General features: G+C 40.5%; 1 protein-coding gene across 1 annotated transcript in view; it reads right to left on the bottom strand.

The window, feature by feature from the left end:
• LOC124649929 (acyl-[acyl-carrier-protein] desaturase 7, chloroplastic-like) overlaps window positions 1-12791 on the bottom strand; it is a 32102-nt gene that overhangs the window by 1390 nt on the left and 17921 nt on the right. The window lies entirely within an intron of this gene.

The raw sequence follows: 12791 nt of genomic DNA, 5'->3' as shown, positions 1-12791 counted from the left end.
TGAAATGCACCGATAAAGGTTGTTCAAATATGGAATGGAAGTGTGTGAGAGAGAGGAACGATGCATAGCTCGGGGGGTGACTGCTTATTTATAGTCCTCGCAAGGGAGAAGGAAATGAGATTTTTAAATTGCAAGTGTGCATTTTTTTCTAAAAAGGGTTCACGCATTAAAAAGAATATTTACACTGTACAAGCTATTATTCATATAGTACCACAATATTATTATACCATAATATCACTTGACTGAGAATTAAGCTAATTCAGATATATTCCTTTCTTTAGGAGAACGACCCCGTACTTTCTCCTCTCCCTGCTCCAAATCCGCATGTATTTCATCTATATAACCAGGGGTAGAGGCACCATAATTGTACATACTATTTTCTTCGGAAATATCATGTATACTAAGATGAGTAGCTTCTCGTTTTTCTCTGAAATTTTTGAGCATGGCGATTTTTGCTAACACGGCGCACCACATGTTTTTTGTTTTGAAATGGGGTTGCTCCAGCCTCGGATCAATAGCTGCATACGATTCTTTATTGCACAAATCTCCATAGACTATTACAAATTATTACAAATAATGGATCCGAAAGGGTCTCAACGTGGATAAGTCACTTAAAGATGCCTAAAAATTGTTGCGGAAACATCAAGCTATTATGCGCCTCTCAAATTGTCAATCGCACTAGCTGTAGCAATCTTTTGCGACCATCGCCAAACGGTTGCACCTAATATCCATGTCGAGGCGATCATCCGCCAGCTGAAAGAAATACCACATATGAATCCCCAGTGGGTAACCAAAAATAACCTGCAGGAAAGATAGAATTTTTTTTGTTAAAGATAAAATCATTATGGACAGTCGTGTAAATCCCCAGTGGCCTTTCTCTTTTTTTTGCAACACCATTTAATCAATTGCCAAATAAATTTGTAATATTAGAAGGAGGAGTATATTGAAAGTCGTGTAAATAATCCTCCAAATAATGACATGAGAAAAATAGACGTTGTATTGTCTCTTGCTGATCACGGAAACAAAATTTTGAGCAACCATACCAATTTCAATTGATAAGATTATCTTTTTGTTAAAATCACTTCCTTATGAAGGAACCACATAAAAAATCTAATTTATGTGCAACCTTAATTTTTCAATATTTCTTAAGGTCTATAGTGTGACCATTAAGCAAGTCAAGGTACATAGATTTCAGAGTGAAAGTGCCCGAAGTGGTTAGAGACCACTGAAAAACATCGCCCTGATCGGTCAGCTAGACCATCATATGATGCATAACAAGATGTACTCATCTATCCCGTTTATTCCCCAATAAGACTCGTCTGAAGCATGTTTTTAGTGAAGTCAATCCCATAACATTTGCTATCGTAACATTTGTATGATTCACAATATTACAAAGAGTTGCGTATTGATCCTTTAGAGACCTATCCCCTACTCATTTATCCTCCCAAAATCTGATATTCTGCCCATTGCCAACCATAAGAGAACCTCTGCTAAAATTTTGTCTTCCAAAAGGGAGAGTCAAACTTGAGATAGCGTTTTATTTTTTTAGATATTTGTTTTGGATGATCTCTTGTCACACACCCTCTTCATTCATCAACTTATATAGCCATTCACACGGGGAAACATACTTTTGGCTCTCGGGTGCCACACACCCCCATACACCAAAAAAGTTGTAGTAATTTTAAAAATATATATATAAAAAATTGAATCTTCCTGGAAATCAAAGATGATCAAGTTTGTACTCGTAAAAAAATGTTTGCAAACGAAATGATTCCCATGGTCTTCAGGGAAAAAAGCAAAATTATGACGAATATAAAGTGAATAGTACCTGGTCATGGGGCATTTCAAGTTTGTTTTTTTTCAGAATACAATAAAAGTAATTTCCTAGGGAAGTATTTTGTTTCAAGTACAATACCTGATCATCTTTGATTTTCAAAAAAAGTTCAACAAATTTAACCTTTTTTCACATTTTTTTATTTTTCCAATTATGGGGGTGTGTGGCACCCGAGAGCCAATCTGTATTTCTCTTAACACGGGACCTTAAAATACTCTATCTATACTTGTGTACTACACTACAAAATATACTACAACGAGAATTTGTGCATTTTACACCTAATATTTTACCCTAACCATATCTTGTAAAACATATAATATACTAGAATTCTAGAAATATATATATGTATGTAAGTATGATGACCTCTTTTACTTCCTTCTAATTTTACTGCTCATAGAAGTAAATAGACAGCAAGTTGTAAAGGGTGTCTATAGACAGCCAAATATGCGATGGCAGGTGATTATAAATATAGACATCAGCTGCACATGCCATTAATATCTTTGTACCATATATTACTGTGTGATTGTAATATCTTAACGTCCTTAATTGTTGGTGGCCGACACATTTACTAGTTAAGATCGCCCTTGAATGCAGCTACTGCGTTTCAGACTGTAGTCGCAGGTATGAGATTAGTTAGATTAGCCATAGTGCTAGTATCTTAGCTAGCATCATGTACATTGATCCCACAAAAATACTGATGTGCCAGCTAATTAATAAGGAGAGGGAAGATTAGAGTAACATAGGTGGATACCGTATCATAACGCATATTACGAGAAAATTTAATGCCAAACAAATCTTGTACATAAATTTGCATTGAGATTCTAAAAAGCAATAAATATAGCATATCTATGATACTACTCCATGATATCACCCAGTATAGAGATAGTATCATATACAAGTAGCAAATGCATGATTCTACTACATGATACTTAGCACTATGTCATGATATAATTTTTAGACTGCTCATAGTGGGAGTAACATAGCTAGTAACATCACACATCTCAAGGCAGTTTGGTGACATGGCATGCCAATAAATGAAGAAAGAGAGTGAGGTGGTAACTAGCTATGTTACCATAACATCACACACCCCAAGGCAAAATGAGTCTACAACATAATAATAACACAATGCATGACACCACATATAAGTTACTACCCACTATGAAGGTAGTAACCTAGACTAGTAACATGGCATATGTTACTAGTCTAAGTTACTCCCCACTATGACCAGCCTTATAATGCATAGTATCTATAATATCTAAATAGAAGCAATGATATGTCTCAACATGCAAGATGTCCACATCATAAAATCTTCCACGTCATTAAATTACCAGTACCCACTAACATTTCTCTGCCAAAGTCATCACACGTGATCAAATAAATTTTCCAGCTGGGCATGGAGGAGTTTAATTTATGCTTGTGATTTTTAGTTCTTCCATTCTGACTCATTGTTTCCTCTCCCCACTAGGCACGTTGCCTCCCACCCCAACTTCCCCATATGTGCTCAAATTTATTAGTTCAGACTTATTGTTTCATCTCCCGCTATCCCTATGTCTCCACTTCTCATGTTCTCCACTTCCCCGATCTAGACAAGAAACTTTGTTCTGCATCCAGTTCACCACATCTCCCATGGCTTATTCTCAAGCACATCGACTGCACAGCTCAACCCCCTAGGCTGTCTGATGTTTGCACTGCTGCTTCGTCGGCCTCCAGCTGGCGGCCTGGCGCTTGTGCGTCCGCTGATTCTGTCACCGTCCATCCCCATATTCTTATCTGAAATTTGGGATAAAGATATGCAGGTCTTTCCATTACATCTGAATCGCTTTTTAGGATGAACTGGCGAAATGCAAAACTTTGAATCGCTTTGTCTTCGTCCCTACTGCACACTAACCTTCATTCATATTTTTTTTCACTTTTATCTTTCTTTTCCTGCGTTTTTTATTAAAAAAATTAGCACCATTCAGCTCTAGACTTCTATATAACGGTGATGCATGGTTCTTACAGATCATTTAATTTCAAACAGGATTAATTCTCAAAGTTCTTGAGTTTGGCGAGGACTGTTATATTAGCAGCTCCACACCAGAAAACTTTCTTGTGAGCAAACTTATCTTCATTTTCATATATTTTGATTGTTCTGAATTCTTTTACATTTTGAACCAGCAACTCCATATGTATATATATCATTGGTTCTTAAGGTCCATTTAATTATAAACAGGAAGGCTACCCAAAGTTCATGCGCTGATCGATTATTTTATTGTGGAGTGATACAGCAGCTGACTCAGCCACACCCAACGTTCTATTACTACGTATTTCATGATACACCTTGATCAACAAACCAGGGACTGTGTATTATACTGGGTGAAGAAACCGCTTTAGCAGCGCCTTCAGCTGCCCAATACCACTTTTCTTTTATCGTGGCTAGGTAGTTGAATTCCATAGAGAATGTAATCACTTTCGCTTGACCTAGCTTTCGAGTACTGGGTACGCCTGTAATACCAATATTTTCTGCTAATTTAGTTTTATGTTGATCAACTAATTTAGCGGGAGATTATTATATGCATGGTTGATCCTTCTGCCATTGCTGCTACAAAACAATTTAATCGATATCTATAACCGGTAAAAGTAATCTAATTTCTTTCAAATTAGACACACCTTTGCAACCTGATCTTTGCAACGACAACGATCCTCCATTTGGTTTTCTTGAAATCTTAAAACATGGTAATTGCTACTGCATGGTCTTCAAATTATGAAGTCCACGAGATATATATTGTCAATTATTTCTCATCAGCATATCATGCTAGACTGTCATCTTTACCTACTAGTGATAAGACCTTCGTTAATGGCAACTATAGCAACATCAAGATTGGCTGTTGCACTGAATGCTAGAAACGATCCATAGCATAAAGGTATACACAGTTTGGACTTCGGAGCTTGCATATTCTGAATATTTTTCTGTAAAATCTATCTATTTTTGAAACTTCGGTACGGACACAAATTAAGCACACAGTTCACATATCTATCTGGAACAAACATATATTTTGTTGCCTGACCAAAAATTCCACAGGGAAGATACTTTTTACACAACTTTCGTTTTCTTACAGCAAATGATAGATGTTATACATCTATATCCCATTTTTTACCACAAATTTATTGAGAGCAATTCCCAGTCAACTTGACCCATTTATTTATTTTATCCCTGTTTTGGGTACTTCTGCCATAGTACGTACCATTGCCACAAATCAATAATCTCATTTCACTATTAAATTGTATTTGTCATGATTATCTACTAGATTATTCATATATATATCATATGCAGCGTGTTGTTTATAAATTCAGTTCTGTCACTCCTGGTGATGAACCAATAGCTACATTTAGTAGTTTTTTGATAACCCTTGCTTTAAGACATAAGCTAATTGGTAAAGATACCGCAGCAAGTGTGGGGTGTTATCTAGTTATAAAGTATTGGCTCATAGGTGCATATGTACCTATTATACAAAATAATTTAAAACAAATTTAAAATTTTAAAAAAATCCGAAATAAAATTGCTGGTGTACATTCTGATATTCTATGTTCGTAAAGTTTTCGTGGGAAAACAACATTTATATGACATGCACAAAAAACACACAAAAAAAGTTCTCTATGAAGTCGTGTTGAGGCATCAAAATTTATCTTTTTTACACGAGACACAAAAAATATTGTTTTTCCCTAAAACCTTGTGTACGAACATAAAATATCTAGATATACGTGCAAAAATTTATTTTAAAATTTTTTCACACTTTAAAATGTATTTACACACAACGAGTTCATATGGACCCGTGAGCCGAGTTAGATTTCCATGTGCATAAGATCTATTTAATATTTGTTTTTTCTGCATGAATGAATGATCATAAGTTCATAACACATTGTGAGTAGTCATAGAGCTTTCTACGTTAGAGACACTTAGCGCGAGCGTCGGGGTGTCGCTGATAATCCATGCAGAGGGCGCTCCACAAATTTTCTCACGCACGGCGCAATTCTAGCTAGCATGCATGCCCTATCCATCCGTAAAAAAAAGTTCTTCTTTGAAACACAAATACAGATGTTGACGTTTACAAATATATACCTCCCAGTCCATGAAGATTTAGTACGGATTTGGCCTATTTGCCTCCCCCAATTTAACCAAAAATAGTGTAATTCTATTCAACCCTCTCAAAACAGAGCAGCGTGACTCGGCACAAAGCCCACTTTGACGAACTGGTGGAGAAAACAGCTCTCCGTCTCAGGAAAAATAAACTCCCATCCCCGTTCCCCTTCACTCGCCATCGTCGTTTGCTCGTAGAAGCTCGCCGCCACGCCCGGGTCTTTTGACCACGCCGTCGCGGCCGCTCCTAACCAGCGCTTGTTCCTTCCTTGTCGCCCCGCTCACCTCGGTTCCTCTGCCCCGGAGCACGCCGGCCGCGTCGAGGAGGAGAAGTCGGTCAAGTTGCCGCCCGTGACCTCAGTGTTGCCGCTTGTCGGGCGCACACCGGCCGCATTCTCCAAACGAAGGAGAAGGAGTAGTGTCTCAACCTCTGCTGCCGCTGCTGTTTAGGATGCTGCACGCGTCCTCGGTCCTCCAAAATGGTGTTCATGTAGTGAATAAAACTGGGCTTGCTCTACAGATTTGATGTCATATAAATTAGGGTTAAGTGCACTTTTGGTCTCTCAAGTCTTGCAAGAGTCTAATTTTGGTCCCTCAACTCTGTTTTGGCCAAAATCTGCTCTCAAACTCTTAATTAAGTCTAATTTTAGTCCCTAACAGCTATTTAATGATGGTTGGCCGGTTTTTGCTACCGTGGATAAAATTGGCCGGTTTTAATGAGAAAAGCAGCGCATCAACCAAAGCATCTGCATCTCACTGATATGGTAAACTGGACGAGGTAGGGCATCACTTGATGGTACCTATTTAGGTGGACCTTGCATCAACCAAAGCATATGCATCTCAACTGATATGGTAAACTGGACGAGGTAGGGCATCACTTGATGGTACCTATTTAGGTGGACATTGCATCAACCAGAGCATATGCATCTCCACTGAGATGGTAAACTGGATGAGCGTACTTGCTCATGTATCTCTTTGTAACATCCCAAATTTCAATAAGAAGAAGAAGAAGAAGAATTCCAGAGATCCAAATTTCAGAACCGACAAAAACTTTTTCTTGCATATAGTACCATGCATAGGACTTGTGCGTTTGAGTGATATGCCATGATGATTGTTATTGTGTTTAGGTACTAAAACCCTAAAACCCTCACATATGGTTTATGCCATTTTTGTAAATCTTTACCCTAGACCATTTTGGTCTTCACCATTAGTTGTTTTATGTTACTAAACACTTATTACAACTTTTGGAATCAAAGAAACACAAATCAAATCAAATTCAAACTCAAATTATGATCACATGGGATAATGGTCAAATCTGCCATTTACATTCTGGTCACTACTTTGAGCCCCTGCATTTCAAGTTTTTCAAACTAAACTTTCCCAATTCTTTGCATGTCATCCAAGAGCACATCAAGGTGAACAACTTTGGTAAAGACCACCATGCCAAAATCATCTTGGATCAAAAACCATGCTCATGCAAAGTTGAGACTTTTTAACATGAGCAACAATCTCACTTTGTCAAATTTTGCAATTCTTTGATTTTTAAAATTCCACCACCACACATAGTTGTCTCTGGTCATTTACAACTTAACCAAACACACCACTTCCAAATTTTGCAACCATATGAACTCAACCAAATTTGGCAATAATTTGAATTGGGCAATTATGGATTAAATGCAAACACTATTTAAAATAGTGTCTTGGCCAAACCTACTGCCCCAAGCTACTCTAACCTGTCCCCTGGTTCCCTCTCTCTCTCACACCACAGCATAGGAACCCTAGGAGGGCAAGCATAGCATGCATGTACAAGCCATGCCGGCCATGTTCTTCTCCCTCTTCTCTCCTTCCTCCACACCTCTGGCCCTGCTGCCCAAACGCGCCACCATGCCTCCCTACCTCTTCCTAGCAACGCCACTGCCAACCACAACGACGACCACCGCCGGAGATCGCGCGCCCAGATCGGCCAGCATGCCGCTCGCGTCGCACACGCGCATGCCACGGACACCCTCAGGCCACGCGTCGTCTCGCCAGCACAAGCAAGCCTTGGCCCCTCCCTCGACGCGTTGAGCATCGCCGTGCCACCGCGTCGAGGAGGAGAAGTCGGTCAAGTTGTCGCCCGTGACCTCAGCGTTGCCGCTTGTCGGGCGCACACCGGCCGCATCCTCCAAGCGAAGGAGAAGGAGTATTGTCTCAACCTCTGCTGCCGCTGCTGTTTAGGATGTTGCACGCGTCCTATGGGAATAGTAGACAGCCATAGATCTAAAATCAGATGGATAGAAATAATTAGGGTGATGTGGCTGCACCAAATTTCAGCTTGCAAACATTAAATGGATTTTAGTGGGATGAAGTTTATAGATATTATAGATATTTACACTGTACAAGCTATTATTCATATAGTACCAAAATATTATTATACGATAATATCACTTGACTGAGAATTAAGCTAATTCAGATATATTCGTTTCTTTAGGAAAACGGCCCTGTAGTTTCTCCTCTCCCTGCTCCAAATGCGCATGTATTTCATCTATATAACCAGGGTTAGAGGCACCATAATTGTACGTACTATTTTCTTCGGAAATATCATGTATACTAAGATGAGTAGCTTCTCCTTTTTCTCTGAAATTTTTGAGTATGGCGATTTCTCTGTTAACTGAAAATGACTGTCGAACCTGACAGATCAACCAACACTTGACACCATCCGTCGGCAGGCGGCTCAGCTCGCCGGTGTTGAGATCGAAGGAGTAGCGCCCGTACCCCGGCATCTGGATGAAGAGCCTCCCCGTGTGCCCCGCGTCGATGTCGCTGAGGTAGATGCTCTTCACCCTGCTGACCACGTCCCTGGGCAGGCCCGGCACCGCGTCGAACACCTTGTGAAGATTCATCTCCTTCTCTAGATACCACCCGTTGTCGCTGCACCTGGTCTCGCCGCGCACCCAGAGCTGCATCACCTGCTCCTCGACGGTCGCCATGCACAGCCGCCCGTCATCCGGCGTCTCCCCGACGCGGTACTTGAAGAAGTGGTCCCCCAGCGCGGACGGCGCCAGCAGGTAGGAGAAGCGCAAGACTTGAAACACAACACCACCACAGAGCGCATAGGCGATTACCTTCTGGATCGATCCATCGGGAGAATGCCGCCGGCCGGATGAATCCACCACACAACTGCTCACGCCGCTGCCACAACCAAAGGAAGAGTTCAAGAGATGATGAATCACCCGCTTGCTTCGACCTCGCCTTGCCGGCCCATCTTCGTCCGTCGGAGCTCTATTCCTCGAAGCAGCCAGACATCTCAGAGTGTCCTCTCCTCTCCTCTCATCTCCTCTCCTCGACAAGTAAAAGTCTAAGTCACACACGCTACCCGCACGCGGACTGTCACGATGGCCTTGTACTTATAGGCAAGGGTGAGAGGAGAGAGAGGTAGAAGATGAGGTGTAGCTTGTTGGAGTTGAGGAGGGAGAGAGACCGGGACAACCCAGTGCATGCTCCAATGATTGGCCATAGCATCTCTCACGTGGATTGCTCTTCTCTCATCGATAGAAAAGAAAATAAATGTGAGATGAAAACAGAGTCACTAAACACAGCAGACACACCAGCCGTCTAGAGTGCCATGAATGGATCGATGACCTACAAGCCCCATCCGCCTCCTCGGAATTAGGAAGATTAATAATTTCCTACTTAATCCTCATGCATGCATGCACACACCCGGCCTTTACTTGCAATCCTTCAGTATGGCTAACCTAACAAAGGTAACCAGTTATGGCCGGTTTGGTTCCACCTTGCAAAATACAGTGCATGTGTTCACTTTTTTTGCAGACTCTGACAATCAATCCTCTCTAAAATTGAAAAGTCATGACAAGCCTTCAGCTGAACTTGTTCTGCTTTTACAGACTATGTATTCATCTTCTTCCATTACAAATTTGCTAATTGACAAACGTTTTGTTACATGTTTATACTTAGCCCGGGAATACCAAAAATCCTAGTTCACCTAACATTAGCCGTTCCACACAAAAAAAATCTAACATTAGCCCTTAGCTGCCACGTCCATTCAGGGGATCATATAGCAAAAAATACTTATCATTGGAGGCCACCGATTGATAGATTCTAGTATTGCGTTTCTTTCCTGAAACAGAGGATTTTGTGCTGAACCCAGCTCAGACCGATCAATATAATCAGATTTCATGGTTTTCCCTTCTATCGCTTGATAGATTCTAGTATTGCGTTTCTTTCTTGAAACAGAGGATTTTGTGCTGAACCCAGCTCGGACCGATCGATACAATCAGACTTCGCGGTTTTCCCTTCTATCGTTTACCCTAAAGTTAGCTGACTTGCTATGCTACCTTTTTATGACTGTACGTACTGATACAATGATTCTGGTTCAAATAAAACCAGGAAAAATTGCCAATTTAGTCAAGCTAACTGGACAGTAAGAGTATCCAAAAATTTGGCATGGCCTCACATTATTTCATTGGAATTTTGGTGCGCATATAAAAAAAATCATTTAATGTTAAGTGAAATACAGCACAACACGACACTACTCACAAATTCAATTACAGAAAAATTGCAAGTCACGAATGAAGGAACTGAAGGAACGATACAATTTCACTGCTGCATGTTACAAAAACTGAAGCAGTTCTACAGAAACAAAAGCAGCAGCTGAACCACAGCCACGGTCGCCGGAACCGAACGATAATATCAGAACCAAAGCAGCTGCAGACAAGCAACAACACATCTGGGCTGCGTCACGTCGTCATCGCTGCCTCATCATCCCCATGTTCTCAACTTGAACACAACAAAAACATGAACATCCACACCAAGCTCCTTTAAAACAGCAAGAGCAACTTCTCTGTAGGTTGCAAGTTGCCTCCTCGACCAACATTGCGACTGCCCCTCTCCGCCATGTGTTGTATGCTGCTTTCTGGCGACCAAGACCATGCCGCCTGGCTTCCTCCCTCCATCAGCTGCATCACCTACATACACAAATCAAATGAATGAATGCACAGATAGAGAAAACATCATCTAAAACCCTGGATGGATTGCAAATATAGACAAAACAATCACTAAGACCAACTTCAAACTGTCAAACCAAAGAGTCTCAAAGGATTGCAATTTTGTAACTTTAAAACCAAACCACTAACTCCATAAATCTTGCCTAGTCAAATAGCAATAGCCAGTGGCACAATATTCACAATCTAGACCTAGGTTGCCTTGCATGCATTTTATAGAAGCAAAATTAGCATCAGACTGAAACACAAACATGAAAACATAAACACTGAAGAAATGAACTTCAGAGAAAATCTGACAACAAACAAATCAAAACAGTCTCAGTAAATAAGATGTTTTAGCCAAAGAGTCAGCACCTCCATCTGATCAGTTTAACCTATGAGCAGTCAACACAAAGTGAAAACTCAACCCATAGTCTCCCAAATGGAAAAGTAAAATACACTGTTTATCCTGGATAAGTAGAAGAAATAGAGATCTATGTGGACTACGTGTGTCATGTTTTGATGCAGAGAGGATGTCCTAGACACAAGCACAAATCTCACGTTCACACAGTTTCAAAATCTACTCAAAACCGTACCAGTTTACAATTTCATGGCCTATCACACTTGAAAAAACTCATGTGAATACATAGTATGGTAAAACACTAGACAGAGGTTTCTGCAACAAATGACCTGGGGCAAATATTGAGGATTTACAAGTCTGCACTGTTTGTGGTGTTGATGTCGACGTGCTTAAGGTCACCCTTGAGCTCCTGGTTTCCGTTCTCCAGTTCAAAGAAGCCTGAAATATTCAACATGATAAATCTTGTGAATTCTCTTTCAAATTTTCAAAAACTCTTCTAAATACAAAGAAAGTATGGTAAGAAGGCTACTTTCAAGGCAAGATGAAAATCTTATGAATTCACTTTCAGAGTTTCAAAAACTCTTGTGAATACAAAGAAAGTATGGTAAATAGCTACTTGCAAGGCAGATACCAAGTACACAAGAATATTCAAGATAAATTAATTCCTAAAGTTTCTTCTATGAGTTTCTTCTACTACTTAGATCAAGCTTGTTCACGCCAACAACTTAACTATGTATGCACAGAATACATGACTTAGGACCTAAGAAATACATTCATAAGGATCTCAAGTATATAGCATGTTCATTGGTCCCATGTGACATCAAGATAAAGAAAATTATTTGCAACTTCAAACACTGTGAATGGATGGGAAAAGGTATTAACCCATCATTTTCCTCATAAGGATAAACACAAGAATCACAAGCAAAGCAAATCAGGGGCATTCTCACAAGGGATGTACCTGCTACCGGTTTAGGGCTGCTACATGACCACTCCTAGTCTGGTTGAAGGTAACATGGGACTGGATTCGATTTGAACTCCATATTGGCTTCCAAAGCATCGAGCTCTGCATTTTTCTGCAAACAAAATGAGAAAATCCAAAGGATAATTATCTTTGTAAATTGCAACAGATCCATACCGCAAGATCATTTATGGGATTATAGCTAGAGTGATATACGCTGGTGAGTAAATTCAAATGCAAATCTATATCCAACAGTGGTTCACAATACTAGCGAGTAAATCCAACAGTGGTTCCAGGTTGGGGTGCAGTGCAAGGAAATTGGGTGTCTCGGTGATATATCTCACCTTTTTGCGGCCTTGTTCCCAAAATGAGGCACTGTGCAGATGAGGCAGATCTTGCCGCCCCTGGCTTCGAGGCTGAAGCTGCCCTCGCCAGCCTTGTAGAGGTCCCTGGAGTGGTGGATGGCAGCAGCATCAGCTTGCTCACTATCCAGCAGCAGCAGGTCAGGTGGACGAGGGCCACAACCATGCAACAGCTAGACA

The sequence above is a fragment of the Lolium rigidum genome, chromosome 1 (genome assembly GCF_022539505.1).
Source record: "Lolium rigidum isolate FL_2022 chromosome 1, APGP_CSIRO_Lrig_0.1, whole genome shotgun sequence".
Lineage (NCBI taxonomy): Eukaryota > Viridiplantae > Streptophyta > Magnoliopsida > Poales > Poaceae > Lolium > Lolium rigidum.
This window is presented reverse-complemented; position numbering and strand designations above follow the sequence as displayed.